This window comes from Cryptomeria japonica, chromosome 4 (genome assembly GCF_030272615.1).
Source record: "Cryptomeria japonica chromosome 4, Sugi_1.0, whole genome shotgun sequence".
Taxonomy (NCBI): domain Eukaryota; kingdom Viridiplantae; phylum Streptophyta; class Pinopsida; order Cupressales; family Cupressaceae; genus Cryptomeria; species Cryptomeria japonica.
In genome coordinates, this window is record NC_081408.1 from 654616715 (window position 1) to 654627895 (window position 11181).

Here is an 11181-nt window from a genome sequence, read left to right on the forward strand (position 1 = left end):
CTTTTTTCAAAATTAGCAAGATCTCCTTCACCATTCCCAAACTAAAAGGATATCAGCATATAGCATTCATATCAAATGAAATCAAGGTAACAATAGATGTAAACTTCTCATACCATAGGTAGATCAAATAAGCCAATCATTCCCACAACTAAATGAATATTCCAACAATCACATACAATTTTGTGCACCTCTCTAAATAAGTTCTCTAAACTAGATATATAGGTTAGGACCAACAATAAGGAGAACAAAAATCCATAAAACAATGCATCTTCTTCCTAACAAGTCCTCAAAAATTTTTATATTAAAGACTAACTCATATGAGAAGACAAGATAAAATAAATAAATAATGGATTTGATATTCAGTGGGAAATACATCTTATATCATTCACTTGTTGAGTAGACCAAGATTAGGATACAAGATTGTCATGTGCATACTACACCAAGAAATAAAAGATTACAATAATTGATAATCTTCTCTGTAGACCCATAATGGATTCACATCCATAACCAGGTGTAGGCTCCTCCATATTTCTACTAAAAACCTCATAAAAGAGTAATCATATCAATACATGATCTCAAAAATAAGAGATCTCTTAGTCTCACCTAGGAATTTGAAGTGTCCATGAGCATACACCAATCAATTCATGCTAACTTCAAATACAAACTTGAAAAATAATTAAGATCTAATAAAATATCAATACTAAAAAAAAAAGAGAACCAACAAGTCCATTATTAAATTTCCAACCATGAAATCAAGAAAATGAACATGACATCATGATCTATCGTCTCCTCAAAGGAAGATCATATGCTCTAAATAACATATCATAAATCTACACCTTATTAAAGACTCAAGGGTCCTCCATGGAAAACCAATATGTCATCATCTCAAATCACATGAAGATAACCATCCATCATTGAATGATAAATCTATATCACAACCAAAGCTACCACTTAACTATGCAACCAAGCTCTCTAGGCATCATGATAACCATCTCTTATCAATGGAACCCAAGATGTCAATAAACTCTCACTGTATATGAAACAAAATCCAAGAGCCCATTCGTGACACCAATAATCATTACAAAAGGGCATCCATATTCTAATTGAAGATTATCCATGGTTCACCATACATTGCAATAACTTAGAACTAAAATATTGAAACAAAGAAAATAGAAAACATTATATAACTACATAAAGCTCCCATGGAAAGTGATATCGAGCTATACATGACACCATGAACAATATCATTACCAAAACACCACTAAAATAGAATAGAGCTTCTCATGTGCCATAAACTACTACTAAAATTCAAATGAACATCTATATCAAGTGCTCCCAAAAAAATAAATTCTCACTGCAATCGACATGCCAATGTAATAATGGTGACAAACAATAACGCCCACCCACTTCTGGATCGCTATGGGTGTGATAGGGAGAAGAAGCAAGAGAACGGATAGGGTTTCAGGAAGCCATGGTGTAGAAGGGGAGGTTGTAGAAGATGGGGATGGCGAAGATGATGATGACTGTAAGCGTTGGGAGGACAGTTGTGCTCAGAAACTACTGGAGATGTTGTCTGTGTGGGGCCCCTCCTCCCTTTTGGCTGCTTGCAGTGATTTCCACAAGAAGGTTGGGGTTGGGTTTGATGCTTTATTTGGGGATAATGAGGGAATTTTCCTACTACCCCGTGGTTTGTTCATTCTTGGTTGTTGCCCGTTTGGAGGATCGGTTTTTTGTTTGGCGGAAGGGCTTGTTGTTTTAGCTGGCCTTAACTCTACTTTGCCCATTGGTCTTCTTATGATCGATGGTGGATCTATTGAGTTGAGGGTGTTCTCTTTAGGGGTCTTTTTGGGTGTGGTTGGGGCTGTGCATGGTGATGGGGCTTTTTGTCCTATTCTCTCATCCCCTCTTTTTGTCACTGCTTCCTCTCGTGGACGTGGGTCCTGCAGTTGCTTGGCTCTAGTTATGGTGGATGTAGTGATTTCTTTCCTTGCTCTATCCACAGAATGTGCTTCCTCAGTCGAGCCTTGGAGTGAGGGGGTTGTTTGGGATCCGGGTGAATTTTCAAGAGAATGGTTTTTTTGTGTTTGCCTGGTTTCCCCTTTCCCCATAGGTTATTTTCTTCCCTATGGGAAAGTTCTGGTGTGGATGGGGGCCTCTGTGTGGGAGGTCCTTGTTTTTTCTTGGTGTGTCTATTCAAAATTCTCTCTTGTGGATTGTAAGGGATTTTATGGATCTATTATTTTCAAGAGATTCTCTTATGTTTTACAGGTTGTCATTTTTCCATTTATCTTAGTCTGTCCTATTGAGGTGGACCATTCTTCTATAGAGGGGAAGAGTTGTGGGTTGTGTTTTGTGGGATGGCTCCTACTGGGGGTTTTGGAACCCTTATTTTTTTAGGATGGTTGTGCTCTTGATTTTGTCTCTCTATTGTTGGTTTTTTTTCCCTCATATCCTATAAAGGTGGGGATTTTGGTGAAGCTTGTTGGCATAGAGTCTTTCTGGTGCAAGCCTCTCCTTTTATTCATGGTTTTGGGAGCCTATTAAAAACCATTTTATCTAGCTAAGCATTATGAGGTTACTTGTTGGTTGCTGGAATTTGTTTTGAGGTTAGAAGCTTGCTTCTTTCTATTGTTGGTCTCTTTCCTTTCATCCCCTATTGAGGTGGGTCCTTGTCCTATAGAGGTGGAGAGGTGTTGTACTAAAAGGTGGGCTCTGATCAGATGTTGGTTGGTTATGAGTTTCTTCGTACTGATTATGGGAACCATTTAAAAACCCATCTTTAAGATTTGGGATGTCTTTCAATATCCCCTTTTGACTCAGTTTGTGGGAGCCTAGTAAAACCCATAGTTTGGTTATTTATTGCTTGTGCTTTTAGTCTTTTTCTCTTTTTTGTGTGTGTTGTTTGTGGGAGTCTTATTCGTCCCATAGGCAAGCTGGACACTAGCAATTTTAAAGGGCCCGGTCTGGCTATTTGTGGTTTTTGGTTAAGGGTTAGTTGAATTGTTGGCAAGCTAAATACTTTATTACAGGTTAAGGGAGCCTAGGAAAACCCTTGTGTGTTGGTTGTGAGAGACAATTTAAAACTCATGATGAAGGATAGGGGAGCCCTTCAAAACCCCATTTGTCTAGATTGTGAGAATATGTTGAATTATTGTAATCTGGTGTTGTTAAAGGTTATGGGTGCCTAGATACACCCATGAAAACATTTATAAGTTTAGTGAGCCTTGTAAAACCCTTGTGTATGTGTTAGGGATGAGTTTATGTCAAGTCTTTAGTGTGGCTGCTCATATGTTGATGCTCTTTTCTTTTAGCAGCGTTGTACTGTGGGTTCCAGATCCTGGTAAAATCTGAGGGTTTCAGGTCCCTTCAAAACCTGTGGGGTTTTGGGTCCACTCAAAACCTATTGTACGGAGTTTTTGGTCTCCTCAAAACATGTTTACCCTTAATCAAAACAATAACGCCCACCAAACAAAAGAAATGTTAGGAAATTTCAAAATATCTGGACATATTAAATATCTGAAAGGAGAAATACATAATCAATGCTCTGATTTCATATAATAAAAATAGATTCAACCAAACATTAGTATCATGCAGAACAAATATAATTAGGTATAAATGTTTTTGATTAAATAAAAATAGGAGAGGCATGAACCATTATGTAATTTCACCAAAGAGAAAAGACCAAAGGTCTCACAAGGAGTGAGAGAACCCAACTAGAGAACTAGCTATCAAAAAGGAACCAAAAAACAACTAACCACCAAATTCTAGTAGAACAAAAAATAGACTAGAAAGTGACTGATAGACACCAAAAAAAGAGAAATCATCGCCCATGAAAAACATCAACCAAATTTCTACCTAGTGGGGGCTTTTTCACTTTCCCAAAGACACAATAAGGGACTCCAAAGAAGCCTTAACCTTTGAATCAGGAAGCTTCATCAAAATGTGAGAAGGAAATTCCATGTGGTGCCTTTTCTTTGAACGCCTTCTATCAATTTCCTCCTCAATGGCCTAAAGAGAGACATTTTTGTTCTTGCCATTTCCATGTTAAGGGCCATCATTGCATCCATATTCCTTTTGAGGTTCACTTAGTTACCTTGAAGCTCCTCTATGACTCTAGTTGTCTCTCTCCTTTCATCCTTATGTTTCGCCTTCACATTGAGCTCCTTAATTTCCACTTTCTTACATTCCATCTTCTTAAGTCTATCCACTAGATCATTGACCACCACCTAGACCCTTTGATATTTTTCATCCAAATGGTAATGGAAAATGATCCTTCTTGGTTGTTGAGTTAAGTTCCCTGTAATCCACACAAACTTGCCATTTACCTTCCTTCTTAGGAACAATAACTAGAGGTGACACCCACTCACTATCTGATATAGGGTAGATAAATCCAAGAATTCAATATTTTTGCAATTTCTCCTTAACTATTTCTCTTAAGGATGGATTAATCCTCCTTTGTGACTATCTAACTGGTATGCATTCTTCCTTGATACATATCCTATGGGTACACACTTTAGGATCTGACCCCCTCATGTCTCTATAGTCCCATGCAAAATCATGCTTATGATGTTGAAGTAGATCAACCAAGGTTGCCTTTTGTGCCTCCAGGAGCTGATAATTAATGTTTAAATACTTTCTTGGGGCAACTTCTACCTTGGTGGTTAGGTTGATCTGAGATGCTTTTGTGAGAAAATAAGTGTGAACCTCTTGTAGTAACAAAGTGTGCAATATATATATAGCTACAGGAAGTTCGAATGAGGAGGAGCGTAGGAAAATTGAGTGCAAAACACATGAAGTTAATTCTTGTGGCTAGTGTTTTGAGCTATAATGATTTTCTATTATATTGGAAAGCATTTGATCTTCATCTTCAAGTTGTATGAATGGTTCTCTATTTATCATCATGAGGTGATGAATAAAGTTAACATCTTCTTCTGTCTCATCCCCTACATTAGGTCATACGAGCTGCTCTTGATCAAGCTGAGGTTGTGCAAGGGAATAAAGAGATAATTTCTTAGTTGAATTCCCATCTGGAATAGTCATATCTCCTGACTGGCATCCAATATATGTATTAGTTGTAGCAAACCAAGGCCGTCCTAGAATGACTGGATATCCTCCCAATGTGGCCTTAGGAGATAATATCATGAAACCTATTAGATATTCCCAAGAATCCAAAGTAACTAAAACATCTTCTATCATACCATTGGTTTGGACAGTGGAGCTATCAGCAAGCTACAAGACTGTGGGAGTAGGTTGAAGACTAGTTATGTTAAGTTATTTCTTGATGTCCTTAGTCATGACATTAATGGTGCCTCCTAGATCTATTAGAGGATTCTTAATCTGAGTACCATTAATTACTATTTCCACAATAGCGCTACCTGGATTAGAGAATTTAGGTATTGTAACCTTACCAAACATAATATCAGCTAGTTGTCCCATCACATGGACTGTTTGTGGGCCCTTCTTTTTCCTACCAGGTTTCTTCAAACATGCTTCCTTAATGACCTTAAGTTATAGATGGGGACATCCTTGATAACCTGAAATAATGGAATCTTAACATATATGTGTGTCAGCTAATCAATGAGATCAAAATTTATGTCTTCACTTTGCTCGGTCTCCTTAGCTTGTAACCTATGAGGAAACGAAGGTATTCTATTCATTGGAGACTAAGTTCTAGACTACTAGGCTTGGGCAAACTGAGTTGGCTAATCTAGAGGGTTATCTGCTATGGATTGCTCTGATGGTACTTCAACAATTACTAGAGAATATGAGTTAGGAAATGTAGTCCCTTACCTAAGATGAATATCACTTATATTAAGGGAACATGTAAGGTATTTGGTGCAGGAGCACCTAGCTTCATTCTCAGCTTCATTTTTCATCTTAGGTTTGATTTTTGTTAGTTTTAAGTTGGAAAGTTGTCTTAGATGTTTTTGAAGTTTTTCTAGGTTGTTTGTATGAGTTTTGAACTCATTATGTGGTTTTGGTTTATTGTTTTCATCTTTTGTTCAAAATTGCCAGTTTGGTGTTGCTTGGCAAAATGATGGAAAAATGAGTTTTTAATGTGGTTTTTGTTTTAAAAGGTTTTATACATGTTTATTGCTTGGGTTTTAGGTGTGAGAAGTGTTTTGAGGTGATTGTTAGTCTTGGAGGTCAATCTTGCATTTTCTAGGCACCAAAAGTTGTCATTTAGGCATCAAAATGTCGAATTTAAGTGCCCTTGGACATGTACCTATCCCTATAGGAGGTTAACCAACTTGGAGAGGTATTTAATCTCCTATTTTAACTATTGTAAGGGTTTATCATTCGAAGTTATGAAGCATTTTGCAAACTTGCACTAGTTTTACTTGGTTTTTCTCTAGCTTTTAGCTCCATGTGAACAACAGTCCGTACACTTGCTGTACTTGGCCGTACTGTTCTTGCATTTTTAGTTTCTATTATTTTTTCTTAATCTTTTCCCTTTGGTGGCATCTAATTTTATCAAGTTTTGAGTTTGTAGCAAAATTAGTTTGATTTGACAGTTTCATTGCCTTGTCTAGGTAATTGGCAAGGATGCTTGACCAACTTGGCTTCTTGAAGTCCTAAAATGTTCATGGCTTCCCAAGAACTAGTTGGTCAATTTTTAAATTATGTAAATACACATTTTTCTTTCAAGAATGCAGGTGCAAGGAGTTTTGTGGCCATGGAGCCCTAGGCAAGTGTGCCATTTGGCTAGGGTCTTGAAGAAATTTGATGCTTTGCTCTTCTATAACAAGTGCATTTAATATTTGAACAGACTTGCCTTAATGTTTAAGTTTGTATTTCAAGGAAAAGAGGCTTTCTAAGCCATAAGGAGAATGTTTTCATGTTCAGTTTGTGAAAATATTGTAAAAGACAATGAGTCACTATTTTAGAGTCAATTTCCTTTCATTAGCCTACTCTCCACCATACATTGGAGCTTGTAAGGTATTGTATCTCCTTCTAATTGCTTGCAAACAAGAACAAGGAGTGATTTTGGTGTTATCTATGGGTTTGAAGTTGCCAAGATCAATCAATGATCTTTGAGGCAAGGTTGTAATGCCAATTGGATGTCACAGTCAACTAGGACTGAGTTTTACATTTTCTTTTGAAGTTATATATGTAATCTTCTCCTTCAAAATGACAGGTATGAAGGTCAATAAGCCATTCAAGACAAAGCCTTGTTAAGGAGCACAAAACAAAATTTTTGTAAAGATTTTTAACAGTGAAAGTGCAGGTCACAGTGAAAGAAAAAACAGTGAAAGGCAAAAGTGCAGTGATAGTTAGCTTTGACAGTGAAATAATCCATTATTTGTAATTGGCTAATGCCTGTATGTAGGGATAACATGGCTCTCCTTTTTCTCTAAATGGTAGACATGTTTACATGTTGAATGTAATTGGTTTTTGTTTGCAAATGATGTGTTTGAAAGAGGCAATAATGGAAAAGTTGTAAATTGTTGCATTCTCCTCATAAGCAGCTTTTTGTAAAATCTTGTTCTCCAAACCTTGAAGTGTAAATCTTCTTTATTATCACCTAATTATTCAATAGTATGATGGCACTAAGGTTTCTTGTTCCATATTGGAGGTCTCTAGTTTGAATCTTGGTTTTCACCATCAAAACCCTACCAAACCCTCCTTTTCACCCATTTTTGGGATAGTCATGGAGAAGGCTTGAGAGACCCTGAGACTTTGAAAATATTCAATTATTCCCAAAAGGATATCCATAAATGTGAATCTTTTAGTCTGGAAGTCCATCGCATGAGCAAGGTGAGCACAAAACCCCAAATGGAGGGCTAATGCCTAGTAGCCCGTTTTAGGCCTAAAACCAAGTTTTTGTCAAATCGGGTATGCCAATGAAGGTTGCAAAGCATGAAATCCAACAAATCAAATTGAAATAGGTTAACCTAACATGAATTCAACCTATTTGATGAGTTTGGCTTCATAAGTTTGTTTTGGAGAACTTGGAAGGATGTCAACAACTAGGGAGTTGGAGCCTTTGAGTAGCCAAGGAGAGCTTGACATAGGGAGGTGGAGCAAGGTGGGTTGTTAGACTGCCTTTGAGTTATTTTCACTCTATCCTTAGGGACTACACCTCAAAAACAATAAGGGTCTATCACTTAGCAAACACACTAGCCACTTAACAACCACCTAGCACTATCCTCCCTATCAGTATTGGTTAGGATCACTAGAATAGACTTATTGTTGTGGTTGGGGCTTACTATTTGGATTTGGTATGGGATGAGATGGAAACTAAGTAGCTTTAGGTGGAGTGGAATTAGGAGCATGGGGTGGCATTATAGCAAGTTGTTGTGGTGGCTGAGGTGACTGTAAATAAGCAAAATGTTGATTTCACCAATACTAGTCCCCTCTCCATTGAGACTTGTTGGTTGTCAATTTCCCTATGGAGGCTAACATGACCCTAGAGGTTGAGAACAATTTCCCTATGGCTTCTGCCATTGGGATGAAGGATTGGAATAATTTGACCACAAACCTTGAGGATTATACCAAGATTGAGGTGGAAAATTCCCAAAATTTTGAACATGTGGAGGTTGCCAATGATTATTTTGTGCATAAGAATTCTCATTATAACCAACAAAAGATAATGGATCAAGAGGCATACCTTGTCTTGGGGCCCATGGCCTTTTTTGAGAAACATACAAGAGTTGTTCATAATCTCCATGTATTGGGTTAAACTCAGGAACATCAAGATTTGCAACCAACGTACATCTGTAGTCCTTCTTCTTTTGCCTACAATGTGGATAAAACTCTGCAAGCATTGCTTCATCTTCTTCATGCTTCTTATTGGCTTGAAGTGTGTCCAACTGAGTGGCCATATTATTTATGATATCCTCCTCAAAATCCTTCAACAAATGGCTTAGCTCCATCCTAGAAATGCCACTGGTTGTTGTTGATGAGGACTTCCCATGATTATAATGCTTATTCTTCTTGGTAGTGGCCCTAGAATATTTTTGACAGATTTAGCTGATGTCATTCCATGATGATTGAGTTATATCTTCACCTCCCATAAGGTCTAGGGAATTTGTGCATTCTTCACTGATTCCTCTCAGAAGTATCAGCTTCAGAGATTGTTCTTTTAGAGTACTTTGTTTAGACTTCTTAGCACAAAATAGAAATCTCTCAAGATAGTCTTCTAGAATCTCATCCCCCTTCTGTGTCATTCTAAAGATATCATCTCGATGGTGGTCAGTTCCCCTACAATAATTGTTATATTTCCCAAGAACATTTATTTCATCTCATCCCATGTATCTATTGAGTTACTCCCTAAGCTCATAAACCATCTCAAGGAAGATTCTTTCAAGGTGGCTAGGAATGTTTTTAGTTTATGGGCATTTGTAGTGTAATCATAGCTTCTACAAAGGACATCAAATTCAAAAAAGAAAGTGTTTGGGTCTTCTATAACTAGCCCATAGAATTTAGGAAAAGAAGAAGCTGGAATGTTCTTGAGATTGGCATCATGCATATCAGAAATGGGAAATTCAAATGTTGGGTTAATAGGTGGATTGTCACCACTTAGAGGTGGGGGATTACCTCCACCCCTTGATGGATTATCTCTACCTCCTCGTACCGCCATTGGTCCTTGGTGAACAAATAAAGGGTAATGATCCTCTTCAAGTGGTCGAAAAAGAAAATGAAGGTCGTTTTCTAGACTTTCAAATACAAGATATTCTGAATTATCTGGGGCTTGATAAAGTGCAACAAAAGGATTTACATCTGGTGCTTCATATGGATTGAGTCCTCTATGATCAGGGTGGTTAGGAAGGAATATACCATGAGAATCTATTCTTGTTCTATGCATGTAGATTCAAAAAAATTAATTGACAACTTATCTTCAACTACCAAAACAATAAATTACTGAAAACTAAAAGCTCATGGCTATGACAAGTTCTTAGTTTCGCACCATCCCTGACAACAACACTAAAAAATGTTTTCCTTGCCAATTAGGAAAATAACTAGACTTGAAGCCTTAACTCAAGGATTGGACATCCATTCTGAGTAGCTATCATTCCTATGGCTGAGGTTCATTTACTTGTCAACCCAGGGACGTATTACTTTAAATGGGCCAGCACTGTTTGTGCACTAAGTTCCAGTAAAAGCCATTCTATCCTACTGCAGCAAATGAAGTTATTGAAAAAAACATACAAAGATGCAATAACTAAATGGATATAGAAAATCATAACAATAAAAGATGATTTAAATTAATAATTTTTATCTACATTCAAAGCTGGCAAACAAGAACTACATTGTCAACTTTGGCTACAGGAACAGTCACAGGATCTAGTTCTAGTGGCTACAGGAACAGTCAATTGCCGGAACAACTACTATAGCAAAAGAAAACTTAATTCAATAGTTACATAGGAATACTCACAAAGTGGGCTCCTTGGATGAGCATACCCATATTTCAAATGCTTCTATATGCTTAGAATAACATAACTTTTATTCATTATCTCTGAAATCTGTTGCAATACATAAAATAGAGAAAAATACTACTTAGCTCTGAAAACTCTGTCTAACCTTTGTGAAGAGGTTCAAAACTTTATTTATAAGAAGATTATAACAAACTCTCAACTGGCTAGACCATGCCCATGAGAATAGGAGGAAAATTTGATTACAACTTGAGGAAGAAGTCAACAACAAAGATTGTGGGAATTTTATCATTACACTGCCAGGAAGATAGCATGACAATTTTTACTAGATTGTCGCCTGTTGAAGATAGTCATAAATAAATCTAGAACTGCCTCACTATTCTTCATCCACTCCACTCTAACACCATCTCCCTTATTGTCTTTAATTCTCTCAACCGCCTTGAAATATCTCTAACAGCTTGCATGGCGTGATCCTCCAAACTGGTATAGCTTGACCACTTTTAAAGGTACTTCTTTATTCATGCATCAAGGGTTAGAGCACACAAGCACATACATATCCATTTTATATCAACCATAAGATTTATGCATCCATAGATGAAATTATCATAGTAATTTGCATAGCTGCAGGAATGTATTCGTAGCAGAAATAATACAAGGCTCAACAGGTTCGATTAATATTTAATATGCACACATCCAAAACTCTAATATACCCTATGACCTTCACATTGTTTGATTACACAACTTAAATCATGAAAATCATAATAGACATGGACACAAAAAGATCTATTATTTCAACTCATCATCC